Below are 23,982 nucleotides of genomic sequence, written 5' to 3'. Positions count from 1 at the left end.
CCCCATATGTTAGAGCGCGGGGAGGGTTCCAGTTACCGGAGGGGAATATTGTTTTTCAATGTGAGTCACTGGAAAGAAAGCACAACGTATCCACAGCTATCAAACTGGAAATGGGCAACGATTTGGCACGTGCTGGGCCCCCGGACAGTTCAGGAATTCTGATGTCCCACCATCTGGCTTACTTGCTAAGTGAAGCAAATCCAAGTGTATGACCTGCAGCGTTTTCCCTTTCCATAAATGATTTTTTTTAAATTCACTTGCAATGTGAATCTGAACTTCCTAGAAGGTTTGACTGCTTCAGATGAGTCAATTCCCTACCCCAGTCCCCTCCCTTTTCTGGGAGTGTCCAATCACTGTCTGTGTTGGCCCAGCTCCTCCATCTCTTTCCTCCTTACATAACCTTTTATGTAGATGCAGAGGAATAAATGATGGAAAATACTATAGAGCAGGGGTAGTCAAACTTACCATAGGGTTGCCACCTGTCCAGGACTCAACAGGACAGTCCGGGTTTTGAATGCTGTGCCCAGGTTTCATGGCAGCAGACACCCGGACACAAGATGTCAGGCAGACAGGGGTAACCAAAATTAAGATAGGCGCTACTGACACCCCCCCCCACTGAAAATAGTCTCAACTGTGATATATACATATGAATGGGTGGCGTTATTTACAGAGGAATAAGACACGAATAATTTTCCCCAAAAAATTTCAGCACGTTGCTAGAATGTTTAGGTTTCACTTGAAGAAAAGGTGGCAACCCTAGCCTACCAGCTGTGGTGAAACTACATATACCAGCATGCATCTGCCTCTGGGAGTCATGCCTGTAGAGTCTTGCAATGCCGCATGGGATTTGTAGTTTTACCATAGATGGAGGGCCAAAGCTGGCTACCCCTGCTACAAGTCTGCTAGGAACGCTGACATCACATCCAAGATGGCGGCACCCAGCAGCAGTCTCCGTGCATTTGGTATCTACACAAGGCTTTTATAGGTAAATAAAAGGCCTAAACTATTGTAAATGCTCATATACACTTATGGAAAGATTGTAAGGGCCTGTTCATGAAGTGGCCCCGTGGGAGTTGGACCTCAGCACCCCACCCTTCAACCTCTGCATACACCGTTCAGTTTTATTTTAGTTAGGTTTTACTAGACCAAATGGATCTGGGATGTTTCTGGTCGACGTTTCTCTGTTTCAGGTCGCGCTCAGCTGTTACAGGCCAGCTTGGGCCACCTGTTTCTTAGCAACGAAGGGAGCTAGGAGGCGGGAGCGGCCTGCATCCCAGCAGCAAGGCACTCTAGGCACCTTGAGTTGCCTGCATCCTAGCAACGAAGGTTTGTAGGTGGCTCCTGCTGCCTGCCGTCCATGGTTGCTAGGCCGCAGGCAGCTCCAATAGAGTCCATTTGCTCTGTTCACATGTAAACAGTAGCACAAATGTTTACATGGTGTACAGTGTGAAATATGGTCCATACGCGGGACCTCAGACGCAGATTTTTCTGTTTTGATTTCACAGATCCGAACACAGCTCACGTATACTCATCTTTACACACTGTGTGTGTGGGCCCATACAAAACAATACACCCACATTCAGATCCATTAAAAAAAACAACAACAAAAACGCTGCACTGATAGGTACACAATTAGGGGAATTCATCAAAACTGGAGCAGGCAGAATCTGGAGCAGTTGTCCATGGCAACCAATCACCTCTTTCATTTTTAAAGCTTAACTGAAAAGAGAAGCCATGAGCAACTGCTCCAAATTCTGCCTGCTCCAGTTTTATGTGCATGGGCCCTAACGATATCACAAAAGATCAAATTAAAAAACTACTCACCTCTGTCCCAGCTTCCGGAAGCTGTGGGTGATGTTTTGGACCCCCGCCATTGCCTGCTGCCCACTTGCAATCCCCCAACAATGCATTCCTGCGATGGGCTGGCGTGAATTTTAAAAGAGATCTTGAGTGTCCAGCTATCCCAGAAGGGAGCAGTACGGCATGAGGATGTCACACGTACCTCCCAGAAGCTGGGATACACACACACACGCACGCACACACACGCGCGCACACACACACACACACACACACACACCTAATCACTTTAATGCAACTGGAGATTTCATTTATTTTAATATACTACTCTATACTAATACTTTCTCGTCCACGGTACGGTCGTTGTAGGTCATGTGATACGACGTGGAGGGAGGAATTTTGTCCCTCGCTGATCTTTTCAATGCCCAGCGCTAGGTCTTACCAGGAGCCGTAACGGACGAGCTGCTGGAACCCGTCCCAGATCCAGGACATCCCCGGTTCCCAGCTAAGTTTAGAAAAGGGACGATTATCTCCCCGCACGTTACTACGGCATGTGTTCGCCTCTGGGAAACTGCCGCTCGCATTTCACAACATGTACTTGCAGCTGCAAATGTCTTCACGATATCATTACTGCAACCCATGTTAATAGCGAGCGTTATTAGAGACATGGTGGATTTAAAGAGAACCAGTCACTAATGGAATAAGGCAAGCACAGGACAATACTTTAACCCTTTCGCTGCCACCGCCGTAAGGCATACGGCGGAACAAAACTGTTCTCAGGTGGCCAGGTCAGTATGCCTTACGGCACTGGCATTTACAGTTCTGCTATAAGCGACCATGAACTTATACCAGAACTGTTCCCCCAGACGGTCCGTGTTAAATTAATAGCTGTTCATTTTTTTTTACCTTTTTGGCAAAAATGCGCAATTTAAAATGTCAAAATATTTGTTATTTATTAACTCAATACAGTTTTATCTTTTAGATTTAGTTTTTTTGTGTGCATGGATACCGATTTTAGTGCTTTATCAATTGAATTGTGTAGTTTTATCGGTTTAATGTTATTTTGAGAAACATTTGCGCAATTATCGCAGGGCCTACAAATGTAATGGCACCATCTTTTTATTCTACCGGGCCTGCGCTTTTAGAAAATATGTGGTTTTGGGGGTCTTTTACAAAACGCTAGCAACGCAGCAGTTGAAAATCAATGGGAAAATTTGCAAAAATGGCGTGGCCAGCTGAGGTGCAAAATGTTCGAGGGCTTGGCAGAGAAAGTGTTAAGGTAATACTTACCTTACTTCTCACCCCAGCAGGTATCCTCCATGCTGTGTGACAAGGCCCCTTGCAGTCTCTCCTCTAAGGTGCTCCGGCTGGCAGTCTCAATCTGATGTCTTCAAGTACAATGCAGGACCAATAGCCGTTCATTGTAGCTGAGAATGGCGAGGGCCCGACCCACAATCTGGAGCACCGAAGCCTGCCAGAGAAAGAAATAAGGTAACCTTACCCCTCTACCCTTAGACACAACAACCCTTCACTGCAAAGGTGTTTTATAGGGATGCACCAGTACCAGTTTCTCGGTATCGAGTACGAGGGCCGATATTTATCATTCGGTACTCACCGATACCGAGTACCGTTACCAGTACTTTTGCTAGCAAGGAGACAGCTTCACGGGCCCATCAGGAACCCAGGCGGCGTATTCATTACCCTCCGTCCGGGCTCCATGCAGATTGACAGGGAAGCCAGTTTCCCGTCCAATCGACATGCAAGCTGGTCAAACAGCATGGAGCCGGCTTTCTGGCCAACCAGTAAGCTGGGCGGCGAGTCATTACTCCCCTGCCACCCGGCTTCCTGATTGGCTGGGAAGCCGGCTTCATGTTCCCTCGGGGCACTGCCGGTCAGAGAAAAATCTCCCTATGAACAGAAGTTCCGATATCGGGGGTAAGTATCGGGTATCGGAGCTCTTGGGCGAGTATGAGTACTCGCCCAAATACTCAGTATCGGCACCGATACCAATACCAATACTAGTATTGGTGCATCCCTTGCGTTTTATGTGTAATTCCTGGAGTTCAGCTTCAAAGCCCAACTGAATTTTCAGACACATTTCAGACGCATTAAAAAAAAAAAAAAAAGTGTCCTCCGGTTCATATCTTAAGAAAGTAGTTACAGCGTGCGTAGAAAAGCCAGTCCCCTGCCAGCATGCTACAGAGAAGGACCCTTGCTTTCTCTGTGTTAAAGCAGTAGTCTCTCTGCAGATATCCCACACCTGACCCGACACACCCACTATTGAGTCAGAACTCTCCAACCAGCAAGGAACATGAAGCTTTGCCGATCACAGATTGAAATCCCCACCACCTTATTTCACTTTGCAAAGTTGGCCGCAGATGACTCTTGGAGCTGAGGTTTGATAGCATAAGTTCAAGCTAAGAACACATGCCGGTGTTCTATCGAAAGTTCCAACTTATCGAGTTCTCCAACTGCCCGATTTCCGGTTTAGTTCGAACTAAGAGGTTTGGACAAGAAAGCTCTTCTGCATGAACGCCAGCCGCGGCATTTCCCTATATACATACAGCACAGCAATGAAGTATTAAAATGAACTAGGATCACACTAATCCAGCACGTTATTAATCTCACGTGCCCCACTCAATATGGCCGCCGCTTGAGTGTAGGTTTCCCAGGTTACCTTCTCCAGTCTGTAAAGGAGAGATTTCCCTTCACTTACTGTCCCAGAAATGCAACAGGAAGTGAAAGAGGAAAATAACCCTTTAGACTTTTATCACCAGAACAGGTGTCCCCATTGGAATATTTACCCTCACCTCCTGTTCTGGTAAACTCTTTTTCATCACTTTCTGCCCTTGCGAAAACGGTCAACAGAGGGGGAATTCCCCCAGCAGGAAACGAGGCATCAATAAAATCACAATAAAGGGTCTAACACTTCCCTACTCTATGCAAAACTTTTAAAAAAATAAAGTTTTGGCAGGACATGCACTTTAAGCCGTAATGAGATATTAAATGAATTACAGACCAGGGACCCGTTTGCAATTGTTATCTGCTGAATCAGCGGTGTCCTTGCATGACATTGAGTTCTCATTTGTATCTGCTGAACGAGTCAAGATCAAGCCATTCATCTAAAATTTCCAGCAAGTTCATAAAGATATTTTAATTCACTACTCCGACCCATCACTGAATGTACCTCCCAATGTCAAGGAACCGGCGATTATTAGGAACAGTCATCTGTTCTAGTGACACGTCACGAATAAATAGACTATAACATTGCATAAGTTACTTTTCAGATGTGTCAGGATGTATTCTTGTGACTTCCGTGCCCTGTTAAACATATCCCTTTCACTTCCCGGTTTTGTTTTCAGGGTCATCAGAAAACACGCGACTTTGTACAGGTCAACCGAACAGCGTGTCGCAGTTACTAAACTTGTGAACGTGGCCATAGAGCTAGAAATGCCAAGCTGCATGACCACTCTATCTTCAGCCGCCAATGGGGCCTTCCAGCCTGACACTGAGCTGACACTTCTGCTGTGACCAGGAGAGAAAATCAGTAAATAACAGCACGCACACCAGTCCCTTAGAAGTAAGGCTGGGCACACACCTTACAACCATCGCAAGACTTTTGTCTTGCGATGGTTGTAAGGTACTTAAAAAAAACGTACGATCTGCCTATCTTGGACAGGCAGATCGTACTTGCGATGATCGCAAGCCGCTCCCCTGAGGGAAGAGCTTCCGATGACCGCAATGCAGAACGGGCAATGTTCGCTTGCGCACACCGTCCCCTCTGGCTTTTATCTTACGAACATGCTACACACTCGCCGAACATCGAACGATGCTCGGCAGGTTTTCGAACGTGTTCGTAAGTTTAAAGTCGTGCGACCTTACAGTAGTAGAGGTCGCACGGCTTCCACACACCTTACGATAATCCTACGATCGCGGGATTTCCCTCGATTATCGTACGATTATCGTAAGGTGTGTGGGCACCCTAAGGCTGCACAGTTCTGGAGATTCAGATTTTCAGGACTTATGGGTCCTCTTTAACCCTAACAGTTTAACAGTTAAAAGGAAACCACGAGCCACAACACTTACAAAGCCCCCTAAAACCACAGGGTAGGCAAACTCTGACCCCCCAGCTGTGGTGCAACCACAAATCCCATTAGGTCAGGGGTGCCCACAATTGTTTGTCTTGACATATACTTTCCAAATGACGAGCTCAATGAGCTCTACCAACAAAAAAAACACCTTTATTTAAAAAACAACAAGCACAATAAACTTGTTACTGTGACTACTGCATCTCTCTCTCTCTCTCTCTCTCTCCTGGCTGTCTCTCCTCAGACTCTCTGCAGGGTGACAGAGTGACAGTCACGGCTCTCTGCAGGGATATATCGAGAAGTGAGCGAGCAACGGTACGCGTTCGCTCACTTCCCGATCTATTGAGCCGACGTGCGAGTTTCATTGTCACACGTCGGCTCGAACTATGAGGCAGAGTGAAACATCACTCACCTCATAGTTCTCCTTTAATAAGTAACACCCCCACTGGGGGGGAGGAGGTGGGGGGTCCATGTTCAGGGGTTGTTCCTTTTACTGGGGTTTTTTTTTTTAAATTTAATTGTTTACTATTTACTTTACTAACGGTGTGCTCTCAAGGCTGTGAGGGCCTATACTCTGTTTATGCAACAAAACCTTTAATAAAAATAATTTATGAAAAAGAAAAACAAAAAAGTAACAACCCCACACTGGAATTTCAGATGCATATCAACAATCAAGCTTCAACCGCACCACGCACACACTTTAGCAGCTTACATGACTCAAAACTGTAGCAATTCTGGTGGAATAAATGCATGACCAACTCATAACAAAACTTCCAGACACAAATTGCACAGCAGTTTCCTCTTGCAGTATCCTCTTTATATTAAGAAACAGTACAGCTAGCAGTTAGTCATATTGAAATGGACTTGTTCTATTGAATGTTGAAGACTTTCCGTAGGTTCCCCAAAACCACTTCTTCTAATGAGTGTCGGGAAGATACTTTATCAGCCTGTATATCCACACAGGCGTCTCAGATACCTTTATCCAACCACCATGGAACTAGGGTTGCCACCTCTTTTTCACGCGAAACCCAAACACTAGTGACGAGCGGACATTTTTTGGGGGGGAATGAGTCACGGCTTATTCATATGTAAATAGCGCCGCCCATTCATATGTAAATATCGCAGTCGAGATTTTCAGGATGGGGGGGGGGGGGGCAGAGTAGCCCCTATCTTAATTGTGGTTGCCCGTCTGCCTGACATCTTGTGTCTGGGTTTCTGCTGCCATGAAACTCGGACACAGCATTCAAAACCCGGACTGTCCGGGTGAATACTGGACAGGTGGCAACCTTACATGGAACATGTCAAGGAAGATCATTGTCCAAGAACAGAATGGAAGTGTAAAAGTTGTGGAGCCGCCCTGTTCTGGTTACATAATCCCATCCTTGGTGTCATTATGTGGATGGATTATCTATATTGGTTTCACAACTTTCACACCACCCATCCCATGGACACAATTTTTAGAAGGGTGAAGGGCAGAAATCTGAAACATGCTGTGTCTCCTGTACTGGTGACAACCTCTGCTCACATTTCTTATAAAAGGTGTTGGAGCCAGGAAGTGAGGGAAAATCTCCCAAGTGGGGTTGCAGAAAGGAATAAATGCCTAATAATGGAAATTCACTCTTTCCCACGGTGTTCAAAACCTTCAAAAATGGTTGGATTTAGGTTTTTAAAATACGACTTTTCCTAAAAGGCAGGATTGGCTCCGTCACCCAGATTTAATGCTCAATCTTGAATTTACTAAGCGGATATGTTTCCTGTATAGAGCCAAGGGCTGACTGACTGAGGTTAACAGTTCGACGGTGCTACTCATATCACTCCTGTGCAGAAAGATCTGCCAACCACAATGGCGCAGGAAGTGGAGAAACTCTGCCTTATGACTGACATTTGGAAAGTGATTGAACTGCCGAGACTGCCCACATATGTAGGATGACAGTTGCTTGGTCCAAACGGGGGACAATTTCACATATGTGGGCACAGCCGAGCTCATAACTTATAATGTTCCTAGGGGGGTGGTAGACAGTGCCTCCATCCTACCCACTCTAGCAAAAAAATATTATATTCTAGTAACGGTTTGAGGTTGATACCTGAAATAATGATATTTAGTATATGAATGCCTTTATTTATATTTTTCCCCACTTTTACATGCAGGCCAAGCTGTCCATCAAAAGCAACAGTTACAGGGGTTGGGACAAACTAGAGAACACTACTGGAATTGCCCAGGATGGTCAGCTTTGATTGAAATGGTTTAAAGACAAACAGTCTCGGGAGTGTACAGAAAGAAGGTTCCCTTTAGTTCCAGGGTAAAGCGGGACCCCCAACGTTCCTTTATGCGAATTATGACTATAGCGTGCAGGGCTGCAATCACACCAAGTGGCCAACAAGAGGGCATGGGGTGGTAAAGGGAAGACCAGAGCAGACCATGTTGAAAGAACAGTGGATTAATAAATAGATCTACCAGCAAAGTCAACAGATAATAAGCCCCCTTTCACACTTGAACTTGAGCGGTTTCAGGCATTTGTGAAGAATTTTTCATGCGTTTTAGAGCTTTAGGCATTTCTGTTTTGGCCAATGGAAAGCAGTATCATCTATGACATCATATGTCGTTATCGTTCTTGTATCGGCTTAGGGCTTTTTCTTGCCCAATGGCTGACTTTGCTTCTAAGAAAAAAAGCTGGCATTTGCTCTCTATGAATCCACAGCTGCTGCCCCCCCACCCCTTCGTGGTCTACAACATGACCGCATTAAGGGAGATGCCATGACATGGTGGGATAGTCCAACTGTTCCCTAATGTTTGTGTCCTGTGTCGGAGATCCCAATTATGGAAAACTTGACACACAGTTTTTTCCCAGTCCATGTGCTGCTTGCCATGGTTCTTGTATTGGGCATCACTGGCGACGTAGAAGTTCTTGTGGGCCCTCACCAGATGAATAAAAGTCTCTACATTCAGCATTGACGCTCCTGAATCCTCCATTTCACACGGGAATCGGCCGGCACGTACAGCTCCGCGCTGCGTGCACGGCCGTATCGCGCAGCTCGCAGGAAGGACAGGTGCTGCGTGTGATTAGTACGCGGACCCTGTCCTTCTCTATGGGACTATGCGGCCATACGCCGCCCTACGCTCACCTCAAGTGCAGATACGTACGGGTGTGCGTATTTCCCGGCTCAGACGCAAACACAATGCATCCTGTCAGCGTATGAGTACACTCACCCGCACCTGCAGGTGAGCGTAGGGCGGCATATGGCCGAGTAGTCCCATAGAGAAGGACAGGGGCTGCGTACTAATCACACGCTGCACCTGTCCTTTCCGGTAGCTGCCCGATACGGAGCTGTACGTGCCGGCCGATTCCTGTGTGAATGAGCCCTTAAAATGAAGGGAGTCACTTTGTTTTTCACCCTTCCATACGATGTAGAAATCTCTCCAGATTCTGCTCATTAACCAGAGACCTGACCCGGCCCACCTTCCTGCATGGTTACCAAGCGTCTCGTATTTTGCAAGACAAGCCTAATACGTTCATACGTGTGAACCTCAGAAAGAACTAGTGTGGGAAAACCTCCCAAGTGGGGACAAAGACAGTAAAAAAAAAAGGCCTGAAGGGTTATAACTTTTCTTTGCTCTATCCAAAGCTAAAAAAAAAAAGTTTTGCATGAAGACTCCTCATTACTCCTCAGAATCAGCAGGTCAATTACTAAGGCTTGCGTTATTTTGGGAAGTTCTTGGAAATGTCACTTGGAGGATTTTTGTGTAAGATCGGATTTTGGCTAAAAATAGATTTTAATTTTTTTTGTAAAAGGCCTGGGAAGGCTTATCCGTGACTAATGTATTCCTCACTGCCCTGACACAGCAGGACACGGACACTGAGTAGTTAAGATCTCACTTGGCTGCTTAGATCCAGTTTGCACAGGCAAGGGGCCACACTGTACCAACAAGATGCCGCATTTACTGCAGGATTGCACGTTACCCCGCTGAGACTGGGAGACCCCCGCAATTGTGTCCTTTGACAGCCATTGTCTGGTCTAAGCCCTTGTTATCCTGGCGTTCCCTGCCCTTCCCCCTCCCCCATCTGGTTCCCATGCTGTCCCAAGCTTTGAGAGAGAGGGGGTGGGGGAATGGGAGAGAGCAAAGGCTGCCCTGCACTCAAAATTCAGCGTGTGAATGACAGACGATGAATGCTTAGTGTAAAGCCGGCCGTACGAAGGTCTATACGAAAAATCTCATCAGGACATTCGATAATGCCAGACACTTGACGGAGTTCTGTTAGAATTTTGTTTGAGAAACTTTTTCTATCCTACTCCTTCCATTTTTTTCATCACTATGGTTGAAATTGTCAATTTGACCCCATTAACTAGTGCTGGCTTGCAGCATTGGGGGTCCCCGGTTCGAATCCCTCTCAGGACACTATCTGCAAGGAGCATGTTCTCCCTGTGCTTGCTGTGGGTTTCCCCAAGGTACTCTGATTTCCTCCTACATTCCAAAAACATGCTGGTAGGTTAATTGGCTCATGTCTAAATTGTCCCTAGTATACGAGATAGGGACCTGAGATTGTAAGCTCCTCGAGGGCAGGGACTGATGTCAATGTGCCGTATATAAAGCGCTGCGTAAATTGTTAGCGCTAAATAAATTCCGGATATAAATTGAACAAACATTGAGAAATATTTTTTTTGGAGACAAGTTCTACTGGTGTATGGCCAGCAACAGTGTACAATGCGTCTCTGGCACAGCACACAAACAGTAGCATGCAAAGCCGTTATAATATAAGACATTACAGGTGAAGCCGCTACTGTATACAAAAGCACTATCACTATAGTATACAAGAATAAAATCTGTACTTGTTTATTACTACAGCATACAAGTGCGCAATGTTCCACCATTGACATGTATGCCGGTACAGTGTGCCACCCATAGAATCAATGGGAGCTCAGCAAGTCTCGCCGCCTCTCTAGATTGCCACGTCTAGCTCTATTCGATCCAACTGACATCCCTCAGCAAGTGCTCTACATAACTTTATACAATCATCAGAATATTCTGCAAATGCTTCACCCACCTTAGGGACAGCGTCTGTATTTTCCACTCTGCTCCACTTTAAATGCAGATAATTATGCTGCCAAGCAATTGATGTGCTCAGCCTGGAAATGGAAAACATTCCTTAACCCCTTTAGGACATGTAGCTGTAGATCTATGTTACAGGTGTGCTGGACCTCCACGCACAAGGGCACATGCTGATTCGTAATGTTTAAATTACTCATGCACACTTGAGTGAGCGCACAATTGTAAATTTTGTATTCGTGTATTAAAAGGAGAACTATGGGGTCAGTGTTTTTCCCCATAGAGCCATGGGCTGCCTCTGCCCATCTAGAGGCAGAGCCAGCTGTACCGCCCCCTCCCCGTCCGTTCCGCCAGTCCGTCCGTCCGTCCGTTCCGCCAGTCAGCACTGGCAGATCGGAGCGGGGAATCCAGCCCCTCCCCCTGTCACAGCAGAGAGCCGTGACAGGATCGAGAGGTGAGCGAACCCGGTTTGTGTTCGTTCACCTCCCGATCTACTGAGCCGACCTGTGACAGTCTCATTGTCACAGGTCGGCTAGAACTATGAGGTGAGTGGAAATCACTCATCTCATAGTTCTCCTTTAAAAGGAAGCACGTGCAAGAGGAGCTTACTGTGACCAGACTGTCACCAATAACCACGATGACAGAAAAACCCTTTACCCGGTCATTGGTCACCCGTTTATTTACTTCTTTTTGGACAGTAGTCTCCAGACAGCATGCAACGCTGTTATAATATAAAACATTATAGGAGATGCCGCTACTATATATAATAGTATATTTCTCCACCACTATAGTATACAAGAATAAAATCTGCATTTGTATATTATTACCAGGGCCGGATTTACTATCTCTGCTGCCCCAATGCCAGGTTCCTCAATACTCCCCCCTGTATGCAGCTTGCAATCCAAGTGATCTCGGCAACTTCGCCGAGATCACTTGTACAAAGCAAGTGGCGGCTTCCCCGCTGTACATTTACCCCATTTTGCCCAAAGCAGGGCTAAATGTAGAAAACACCTACCCGCCCGGCGCCTGGAACTGCATATCCCGGGCGTCGGGAGATAGGAATTCCACACCCCTGCTGCCCCTCTACTCCCTGCTGCCTCAGTTGGCCTCGTGGGAAATCCGGCCCTGATTATTACAGTACACAAGTGCACAATGTACCACCATTGAATTGTACGATGGTACAGAGTGCCACCATGCACGTTGAAAGGCTGAAAGAGATGGATTTTCCCATAGAACCCAACCCCCCTTATAATGAATGGGTTAATGTGTAGCATTAAACTGCAAATATGTCATTTATTTAATTTTAAGGACAGAGGTAGCACATTTAAAAGGCCAGTAAGTAGCTTGTAATGTGATGATTTCTGTTCATGCCAGCGGGCTAAAAGGATCCATAGTCTGTAGATTTGAAATATAATGTTATAATGAAAAGATTCAAAAAGGAGCTCAGAGTTCCAGCCTGCAGTATGGCAAGGAGCAATGAGCAAAGTGCAGCAATCCCGAGCCATCAATCAGCAGCCTTCCACTGTTCTCTCTGCTCTAAACTCATGGAAGCTGAAGATGTGTTGCCACGGGTTACTGACGGTACATTACGCTTTCCTCCGAATTAAAAGGTGCTTTTCAGTCAAAGAAGAAAGCTATGCATTTAGCTTTGCACGGCGCCATCCGTGTTGTCACTTCAAGCACCAACCCTCCGTTAAGGTCTGTATGCTGCATGGAGTGCAGGTGATTTTGTGTTATCGATAGCTCTGCATTTAAAAACACACAAAAGGGAATCAAACAGCTTGTTGACCTAATGTCATTCGCCTGACGGCTGCCCCCGTGCCCCCAAATACCTATACCTACTAGTGTTCTTATTTTCCGAACATCACCCAATCTGAGCCTGAGAAAATACAGACTGGCGTGTTCCCTGGTTCCAAGCTCCACCCCTTTTATTGATTACTGAGACACAGGCTGCAAAGGTCAAAGTCAAGGCACAAGAAGCACTAAAGAAAACCCAAATGATTTACACTGCAATGGATTTGGGTGGATTTTTTGGTTGTTATGTTTTCTCATGGCTTTAACTATTCATGAGCTGGTTTCCAATACAAAAGAGTACAGGTACAAAAAAAAAGGTGTGCATAAAAATCAGATGACTCCTGACCTAGAGATACTTGGTGGTTGTTTAATATCCTCAAGGCATCATGACAAAGCCCCAATGTGGCTGTGTTTTGGGGATTGATCGATCGGATAGGTGAGAACAGTGGTGGTCAACTCATGAGATATAGGGGGCCCTCAACCTGACCCCTTGACATCACCAAAAGGGCCGTACATAATGAGGTGTTACATTAGAATGTCTGATTCAGAAGAAATTGGCCAAAATTGGAGTGCTGTATGGCCCACGTTTAAAAGAAAATCTATATATTGGGGATGAACCAATACTGTTTTTTCAGTATCGAGTACCGATATTTTGCTTTCGGTACTAGCCGATACCGGTGCTTCCTCTGGCATGGTTCGGACTTCCTGGGCAATCAGGAAGCTGCGTGCCAGGTAATGACATGACGCCCGGCTGATTGCCCGGGAAGCCGGCTCCATGTTGTTTGGCCGGCAAACTGGCTTCCCAGCCAATAAGCAGCGAGCCGGCTTCCCGGCAAATCAGGAAGCTGGGCGGCAGGTAATGACCTGCCTCCCGGCTTCCTGACTGGCCAGGAAGCCAGCTCCATGCTGATTGGCTGGAAAGCCAGCTTTCCAGCCAATCAGCAAAGGAGCCGGCTGTTCGGCCGGTACGATGTTGATTGGCGGGGACGATGGCTTCCCAGCCAAACGGCATGGAGCTGGCTTCTCGGCCAATCAGGAACCCGGGAGGCGGGTCATTACTCGCCACCTGACTTCCTGAGTTACCTAGAAGCCGGCTCCATGTTCCCCTACGGCACTGCCAGTCAGAAGAAATCTTCCTCTGACCAGAAATTCCGGTATCGGAGCATTTGGACGATTACGAGTACTCGCCCAAATACTCGGTATTGGTGCATTCTCTCTCTCCCTCTCATTTTTTTTGCATTATATGATATTTTTGTTACTTGGTCTGGGTTACACTACACTTATGGGCCTAACTGGTTAAACGTTCCTGTTGTGTCATACCAAGGAGTGGGCAGATGGGCACGTACAGCCAGCTAGGGACAGGAAGTCATGACAAATGAATGTCATTCTACAGATATATTTAGATAGAAAATAATACACCCTTATCTGAACATATTCTAAAATTGAGTGTTGGGCACGGTGCGCACTACAGCGAAAAACAATGACGGGGAAGGTTTCAAAAGGGCGGCACTGTTTTCTCTCATAGCAGGATGAGAAGATGAGCGGGTGTATTCTGCAGGTCGTGTTCAACCCATCCAAAGAAAAACAATTGGAGGGGCAAGAGGGCATTTTCACCATCAAACCAGATGTTAAATTAACCTCTTGCCATCTGCCCGTTAAGAAAAACCGGACGGACGGCTGACTCCTATATGTCAGTCAAAGTACCGCAGCACTGAATACTGAAAAATGGCCTGGATGGGAAGGGGGTTTAACACCGCGGATGTCAACTGGTTAAATGAAACGGGTCACATGAGGCGATTCTCAGTGTTACCAAACTTCAAACCCCACCGTGCCTCTGGGAGTCATGCCTGTGACTGTCAGAGTCTTGCAATGCCTAATGGGAGTTGTAGTTGCACAACAGCAGGAGTGCCAAGGTTGCCCACCCCTGCTCTATAGTGCTCCACTTCACTCCAATCCCAGCTGCTAAATACAAGGTTACACAGGGAGATGAGGGGCTGATGAGCTCCCAGAAGAGGACAGGGCTAGGATGTGCATGGAGGGAGGGGGGCTGTGCTAGGGAACTGAATCTTCTAGTCAAATTTTCTGGGACGTTCAAGGCTACAAGTGAAGAAGAAAAAAAATCATATATTGGAAAGTCTCCCATTTTCCTAAATCAATGACAGATCCTCCCAGCATTCAGTTCCTCCATCCTGGAGAAAGGACACTGAAGGAAAGGACATTTAAAAGGACAACTCCGAGCATTTCAACAGTTAACGCCCTGCAGTGGGGCTACCCCCATACTGCAAGGGTCAGGTGCTTGTTTTGGTCTAGGGTCTAAAAAAGATATACTCACCTGATCCTCAATCCATGGCCAATACATAGGAATTCCCAGGTCTGCATGGCCTGCAGCCGTCACTGATAATGGGAAAAACATCCTGCAGAAACAGTGACCCTTCACAAAGCTCCGTGCGGGGGTCAGGACAACAGCTCGGAGTACTTTCACTGGATTTGGCTGTGTATTCACCTACTATGGAGCAGAGGTCGCCCCTTTCCCCTTCCCTGGCCCTGCTGTTCCTGGCTCCAGCCGGAGGTGGAACATCTGTGAGTCTCACCCCTTCTGCAGGATGGAAAACAGGATCGAAGGTCAGCTAAAGCCACCACAGGCTATGAATGGGGGGGGGAAGCAACACACAGATACACTACAACAGAGAAAGAACAGCTCTTATATTCCGATGATATCTGCCAATTGTTATATTGTAGCTATTGTCACACTTAAGGGGCCAGTACACCTAAAATGCAGTTCAGTTAGCATCAGGTCTAGATCTCAGCATAGTCTAGAGGGCGGCTTTTACATGGCATAGAAATGCTCCCAGGTAAGTTTAAAGAACGACTACAGGCAGAAACAAAATGAACCCTTACAGTGGGGCTACCCCCATACTGCAAGGGTTAACTGCTCGTTTTGGTCTAGGGAGCGATTGTTAAAAGAAGAAGAAGAACTATGGGGTTAAGGCTTTTCCCCATAGTTCTCCTTAGGGTAACGGGAGGACACAAACTAGCGTCCTCCTGTCACCCTAGGCTCAGTTTACCGCGAGCTGTAGCTCGTGGTATATTGAGACGCCGCAGCTGAAGCGGATCCCGACAATTGTGTTGGGATCCGCCCAGCTGCGTGAGTGACAGCTGGCTCTGCCTATCTAGAGGCAGAGCCAGCTGTACCCGCCCCCTCCCCCGTCCGTTCCGCCAGTCAGCGCTGGCGGATCGGAGGGGGGGGGGGGGAATCCAGCCCCTCCCCTGTCACGGCAGAGAGCCGTGACAGGATCGAGAGGGGAGCTAACGCCGGTATGTGTTCGCTTACCTCCCGATCTACTGAGCCGACCTGTGACAGTCTCATTGTCACAGGTCGGCTAGAACTATGAGGTGAGTGAAAAGCAATCGCCTCATAGTTCTCCTTTAACTATATTGTCTCCCTCCATTTTGTAAAGCACTGCGCAAACAGTTGGTGCTGTACAAATCCTGTATAATACCGACCTGATCCTCAGTCCCACCTGGCTGCTAGTCTGGTCTCCACAGCCTCTATAATTATTATTACATAGTATTTATATAGCGCCAACAGTTTGTGCAGCGCTTTACAATATAAGGAAGACATTACAATTACAATACCATTCAGGACAAGATGGTAAAGAGGGCCCTGCCCCTGAGGGCTTACAATCTAAAAGAGGAGGGGGAAATGATACATGAGGAGGTAGCTGTGTGGGGATGAATTATTTGAGAATGTGATGGCCGTCTCTGGATGTCTCCTGTAGTCTACCCCCAGTCTATTATCACTACAGTAGAATATCCTCAGTCTCTGATTGTCTCCTGTAGTATACCCCTCGGTCTATAATCACTCCTGTAGGATGTCCTCAGTCTCCGACTGTCTTCATAATCAGCTGCAGTCACATGTCCGCCGCTATCAGAAAGCTATAGCCCGCTAGGAGGTTAGGGAAATCCCTCTTCAGCTCTTATATTGTGAATCAGAGTATCAAGTGTTTGTTTCCCCGAAGGGCCAGCTTTCGAGTCCTGGAATATCATCTTCTGATGTGGGGGCAGCACCAGCTGTAGGTCACTGTTGGGGATTTTCCTATCAGTGAATACAAAGCAGGCTTGATATGAATCCTGTTCTAATAATGAAGGTGCTTTCCATGCTGAGGCTTCCTGAAAACTTTATCTGCCGTCACTCTTCCACGTTTCTTAAACACTTTCTCGTAATTGATGTCATAACCGGCTTTCCCTATAGCTGCAAATTCCCATTCCCTTAGGGAAATATGTTACAGTGAAATGAGAGCTTGGACACGCAGCAGTCCACCAAACAAATAAAGTGTCCACACAGACGGCTGGGTCTACCGCTTCACTAGAGATGGCCAACAATGCCATCTAGTTTACACAACGCTTTACATACTATACAGCCACATCAGACCCTGAACCCAAAGAGCTTACAATCTAAGGTCCCCACCCTCCATACTAGGTCCAATTCAGAGAGGAGCCACTATAATCTACCAGCATGTCCTCTACCAAGGAGCTTACTATCTAAGGTCCCCACCCTCCATACTAGGTCCAATTCAGAGAGGAGCCACTATAATCTACCAGCATGTCCTCTACCAAGGAGCTTACTATCTAAGGTCCCCACCCTCCATACTAGGTCCAATTCAGAGAGGAGCCACTATAATCTACCAGCATGTCCTCTACCAAGGAGCTAACTATCTAAGGTCCCCATCCTCCATACTAGGTCCAATTCCATTTAATCGACCAGCATGCCTTTGGAGCGAGAACATGCAAACTCCATGCAGACAGTTCCCTGGGTGGGATTCTAACCCATGACCCCAGTGTTGCAAGGCAGAAGTGGTAACCACTGAGCCACTGTTGACTGTCAATCCCTCAATAGGTGGCAATGGTAGGATGATTTGGAATATTAGAAGCCTGGTGGACTGCGCTCATCCCTACCTTCTTTTACATGTTGGCTACTGCATCAGTGAGGTCTCACTACCCTAATTCCCAGCTGGATTTCTGTTCACCTGAGAGGTTTGGGGGTTCCCGACAACTTTTGTATGTTCAGCTCATCCCGTTACATCCTCAATAACATGAGTAGGCAACCTCAGCACTGTCTTCAAACTAAAAATTCCATCATGCCTCTACCACTGGGATTCATGTCGGTGGCTGCCAAATTCTTGCACTGCATCATGGTTCCCCGTGAGCTGGAAGTTTCTTACTTCGGCTCTAGATTATACAATAATTAAAAATCCAAAAGGCATGGTGGAACCCCCCCCCTTATAATGGGCATAGCAGATGTGCAGACCCGGGCAGAGATCTCACCAATAGATACCCCAAGAGAAATTGTAGAACAATGTAGAGAATAGTAGAAAACGCTCCACAATCTTCTGAACATGGAGATGTCAATTTTGGATGGACTGATCCAGGGATAGGCAATCTTGGCACTCGAGATATTTTTAGAGCCGACGTGGGAAACCTCTGGCCCTCCAGCTGGGGTGAAACTACAAATCCCATGATGCATCTGTCTCTGGGAGTCATGCCTGTGGCTGCGAGAATCCTGCAATGCCTCATGGCATTTGTAGTTTCCCCACAGCTGGCGGGCTGGAGGTTCCCCACCCCTGTTATAGAGCTACAAGTCACACTGGGAACTGCAAGACTGATAGCCACAGGTACACCTCCTGAATCCGGTCCCTCTGATCTTCTGCTAAGACACCAATCCCGGTCCACAACATGTCTGCTTGGGAAACGTAGTGCCCATCATGTCACCATTAGCCCTGGCATGAATCACCTCCCCAGAGCCATGTTTTTTTCTTGATCACATGTCCTGGTGCCACTAAGGCCCTGTTGAACCGCCGACATGAACGATCACATACATTGTTATGGGGACCGTTCATGCAACCGCGTGGCTTCACGCGATCCGAACCGTCTGCCGTGCGAAATGCTCCCTGACCCTTTTTTTTCCCACGCAAATCAGAGCGGTTTCCATATAGATTTCAATGCTGATCAGCGCGGTTTTGGCCGTTGAACTCTGAAAACACAATAAAAAATGCCCGAAACCGCCCTTTTAAAATTTGCGCTGATCTGCAACCGCCCCGGTGTGAACGGGGCCTAAGTGCCTGGAGTAGGTGAGTTAATCCCAACGTCAACCTGGTGGTGGGAGTGAATGGAGAAAGGTAATTGCCGACTACTTCTGATCCCTTTAAAAATGAACCTTTGATGTTGCCCAATATGTAGGAGTCTATTTATTTAATGTGGTTGATGTGTTTCCTGTTGCAGGCAGGCGGAGCCTATATCTCGATGGCTGTCCTGGAAGATGACTGGGGAAATAGAGATTAAAGGGCGAGCGGCACCTTTGCTCCCGGGTGTGTCTACATCTGAAAGCAGCTGAAAGTGTTGACTGTTCCAGTTCTACGGCTCCTCAAACATAATCCTAATTTTCAGGTAGCGTGGAGTTCCCTCTTCGTAAAACGTGCCGGGGCTGATAAAGCTCCCCTTTCGCTTTCCAATTGTGTCTTTATTACAAGTTAATGTTTAAGTCGCTGCGTACTTAATAATGTGGAGAGGCAGGTCAAAGGTCAGCAATGTTATATATAGAAAATAAAAGAAAGCTTTCATGAGTGGACTGCGAAAGGCTGGCGGTGCGCTCGCTTCTGAGAACGCTGGCTGCGCCGGCTATCAAGCCATCTCTTCCTTGTGGAGGTTTGAACTTAGAACAAGGAAGCTCAGATCAGGAGTCGGTGAAAGACCTGTTCCGGGTCAATGACTCCAAGTGTTGAAGGCAAAGGATCAGTAAGAGAACCAAGGAGCTAGCACTTTCTGAAGAACGTCTTGAAAGAAAGATTTAACTTTGCTCCTTCTCTCCGGCTTAGTGATCAAACCTTCATGAAATGGTCACCTGACCATCACATATATATAAGCTCATTAGACATCCCATTCCAAAGCGATGGCGATTGATAGAGTTGGCCTTCTTGTTGCAGCTATAACTTTTCTGGGTAGGCTTTCCAAAAGGTTTTGGAGGGTGTCTTTGGGAATTTGTGCCCAGTTATGAGGTCAGGTACTGATGTTGGGTGAGAAGACCGGACTCACAATCTGCATTCCGATTCCTCTTGAAGGTGTCCAGTAGGGTTGAGATCAGGGCTCTCTGTAGGCCACTTGAGTACCTCCACGCCACACTCATCAAGCCATGTTTTGGGGAAATTGCCTTCCTCAAACTGTCGCCACAAAGTATCAATGCTCTAAGGGCCCATTCACACCACATCATCTCCAGACCAGACCAGGCCAGACCGTTTCCAGACCCAAAATGCATCCTAATGTATCCCTATGCTATTTCTGGCCTCTGTTCACACCAGCGCAGTCTGTTCTAGACCAGACCAGAAAAATATTGCATGTCTTATTTTGTCTGGTCTGCAACGCACTGAAACTGCGGGCAGGTTCACACCATTTTCTAGATCAGATCTAGTCCGGAAAATGGCATGTTCACACCGAAAGCGGGTGCGTCCCAGAGCGGTGGCTGCTGGAACGCACCGTGATCGCTAAGAAACTTCCCCCCAACGCTCTGGGGCAGGAGGGGGCGTGGCAGTGCATTGAATTCAATGGCACCGCTTCCACGCCCCCCTTTCCGCACGCAGTGCGATCGGACGCGTGGCAAAACTTTGCTTACGTTCCACTGCAAGCGCAAAAATAGGGCAGAACGGAAAGCCACGCCCCCTCCCGCCCCTTGAATGCGAGGGAAGTTTCCTTAGCAGAGCGTTCCAGAAGCTACCGCTCTGGAACGCACCCGTTTTCTGTGTGAACAAGTCCTCAATGTCTTTGCATTAACAGAACCCTTCACTTGCAACACCTGAACTCAATACTTTGGACGGGTCTCCACATCCGTTTGGCCAGGAACGATGGTCAGGTGCCCAGAAACGTTTGCCCATATAGTGTAGAGCAGGGATGTCCAAACTGCGGCCCTCCAGCTGTGGTGGAACTACAAATCCCATGAGGCTTTGCAAGATTCTCACGGAGAGAGATACTTCATGGGATTTGTAGTTTCACAGCTGGAGGGCCGCAGTTTGGACATCCCTGGTGTTGAGAATTCTAACAAGATTGAAGAAAATAGGTCACCAGCACTCCATAAGTTAAAATGAATGAGTCCTTTTAATGGACAATGATGTCACAGAAATCCAACATGAGCCGACGTTTCGGGGCCACACAGGGTCCCTTCTTCAAGGCAAGGATCGTCACATCTCTTGCCTTGAAGAAGGGACCCTGTGTGGCCCCGAAACGTCGGCTCATGTTGGATTTCTGTGACATCATTGTCCATTAAAAGGACTCATTCATTTTAACTTATGGAGTGCTGGTGACCTATTTTCTTCAATCTTGTGTTTTGCACGGTGCCATCCGTGAAGTTACTTCGAGCACCATTTATTTGATTGTTGGCCGGGACTGCTGAAAGGTGTGCGGAGGGCACCTCCATCAATTGCATCTGAGAATTCTAACAAAACTTGTTATTTCTTTGCTTTCGATAAGAAAAGTTTCAATGAGACTCACCCAACCAGTTCCTGTATCAGATTAGGAACGATCTCGTTACCTCCGCTCTCGGATTGCTGGATAACAATGTCTCGGTGGTGCCCGGAGGAGAAGGGAGCAGAAGGGAGCAGTAGGGAGCCGCAGTGGCAAATGTCTACAGCTCAGTGACGGAGTGCAAAATGAAAAGAGAAACGGCAGCTTTCCCTGGGATGTGTTCCAGCTGCACCTGTGTAACCCGACTCCGCTCTGTGCAGGGAGGAGGGAGGCGGGGCCACAGGTGAGCTTCTCCCAGGTAACAAGCAGGGCAGCTCCACCATAACACAAGGTCAACCGGGCAATCCAAGTGACAGTAAGGAATTTGCTGGTGACAAGTTACTGGAACGGGGTCAGGAGGAGTTTAATTAGTACAAATACAGTAGAAGATACGCTGCAAATTTTTAACTTTGAAGGTTTTTTTTACTGGCTGTTTGGAAAGTGCCGGGAGGCAAAGATCAGCTAGCGGGCTACTGCAGCCGTCCCCAGTCGTCTCCTGCAGCCGTCCCCAGTCGTCTCCTGCAGCCGTCCCCAGTCGTCTCCTGCAGCCGCCCCCAGATTACATAAAGCCCGTTCACTCAGTCTGGAGCCTGTTCAGTCTTCTTGAGGCTTTAATGAGTACTTTGCAGATCAGCATACCTGGGACAAATAGCATTTTCAGCAATTCGGCCGGCAATGGCAGCGTACCTACCTCCTGTCAGCACAGGCGTCCCTACGGATCAGGTTGGAGGATAAATACCCGTCGGGGGGTTCGGCTTTAATGAAAATATCAACAGGAAGGGTGAGATATTGGAAGGGGGGGAGGGGGGCGGAGCCAGGGAACGGGGTGCAGAAATCACTCCAACCAATGACATATGTACTGAAGATGATGAATGAAATTCCAGTTTTGGGTGGAGCGACCTTCCAATCGCTGTACACATGCCGGACCCGGTCTGGAATCCTCCGTCGGACCCGCCTGCCAATTACCAGTTACATAACGCTGACTGATCGGCCTAGAATGTCGCCGACGTTATATCAACAAATGTATATGGAGGCGACGCGGAGCGCGCTCACCAAACCTGGAGGATGATTCCTGAGTATACACTCATCCCATCCAGGGAGAGCTCTGGAATCTCTACTATGTGCTATGAATGGCTCCCACCAGACCCACAGGGGCCCCGAGCCAGGATGGACATGCTGCGTTCCTGCCATGCGTGACGGGGGTCATGTCAGTCACATGTAGCCTAATGATGTTCTGTATACACGGCGTGTTCACTCCGCCAACAACCCCATGGGGGTCATAAAGAGATGGAATGCTCCGTGCATAGAATGCAGTGTACACAGGTCAGTGATCGGTATGTAGATCTGTATACAGAGCACAGTATACACAGGTCAGTGATCGGTATGTAGATCTGTATACAGAGCACAGTATACACAGGGCAGTGATCGATATATAGATCTGTATACAGAGTATACACAGGTCAGTGATCGGTATGTAGATCTGTATACAGAGCACAGTATACACAGGGCAGTGATCGGTATGTAGATCTGTATACAGAGCACAGTATACACAGGTCAGTGATCGGTATATAGATCTTAATACAGAGTGCAGTATACACAGCAGACAGTTTGTCACATCAGGTTATGGACCTGTAAACCTAGAAGACTGCACATTCCTAATTATATGGGATCTGCACACATACAGTGTACACGGTGCAGTCATTGTAGGCAATGAGAGTGGAGATCAGACCAGCGCAGTCACATGACATACAGAGACCCACATACTGTCACACTGAACACACATGACACTGTACACACATTACACGTATGTATCACAGGCAGCCCTGGTGCATGACACCGTGTACAATCAGCATACATACATCACACTATGTACAGTCAGTGTATACAGTCGGGGGGCACACACAGTGTATACAGTCGGGGGGCACACACAGTGTATAGTCGGTGCAGTCAGTTTATACAGTCGGGGCACACACAGTGTATACAGTCAGTGTATACAGTCGGGGCACACACAGTGTATAGTCAGTGCAGTCATACAGTCGGGGCACACACAGTGCATACAGTCGGGGCACACACAGTGCATACAGTCGGGGCACACACAGTGCATACAGTCGGGGCACACACAGTGTATACAGTCGGATCAGTGTAGACGTGTCTCTGTTACATCTCCTCCCCTCTACCTCGTGCTGCACTTCCTGATCACCGATCTGCCTATACAAGATCAGATCCCCGGACATCGATCGCACACACATATACACCGAATATCATATACAATGTATCACACAGGGAAGTCATTGTAACAATCTCCCCTCCCTGACATATGGGGTGAGCGGGGTCACTGGACGTTACAATCGTGTCTCCCATCCTACCTGAGTGTTGTGTCGGTGTGTGGCCTCCTCTTCGGATCGGGCGATGTGTCCTCTGTTCCCGGATCGGGCGATGTGTCCTCTGTTCCCGGATCGCGATGTCAGAGCTCCGCACTCCGAGCTGCCAGCAGACGATGTGATCGAAAAACTTTCCGCCGCTCACCTCCCATCCAACAAAGAGCCGCGGAGTGCGCCCTCTGCTGACACCTGGTGGCCGTGTCCCGGAATGACACCCTGCTGCCACCGTACTGCCTACCCCCATTATACTGTAGTAGTGTATTATATTATGTAATGTTATATTATATCGTCACCCCTCCAATGGTGTCACCCGTGAGCGGACTGTACCCCC

General features: G+C 47.5%; 1 protein-coding gene across 1 annotated transcript in view; it reads right to left on the bottom strand.

Annotated features, from left to right (window-relative positions):
- CD82 (CD82 molecule) overlaps positions 1-23,804 on the bottom strand; it is a 59,662-nt gene extending 35,858 nt beyond the window's left edge. The window contains exon 1 of the mRNA XM_018569892.1: positions 23,637-23,804. The gene's annotated coding sequence lies outside the window, so the exon portion shown is untranslated. The remainder of the gene's footprint in view (positions 1-23,636) is intronic.
- Positions 23,805-23,982: the final 178 nt, after the last annotated feature.

Source organism: Nanorana parkeri, unplaced genomic scaffold (genome assembly GCF_000935625.1).
Source record: "Nanorana parkeri isolate BGI_ZX_2015 unplaced genomic scaffold, ASM93562v1 scaffold1420, whole genome shotgun sequence".
Classification (NCBI taxonomy): Eukaryota; Metazoa; Chordata; class Amphibia; order Anura; family Dicroglossidae; genus Nanorana; species Nanorana parkeri.
Note: the sequence above shows the minus strand (reverse complement) of the source record. Positions and strands in the feature narration are given on the sequence as shown.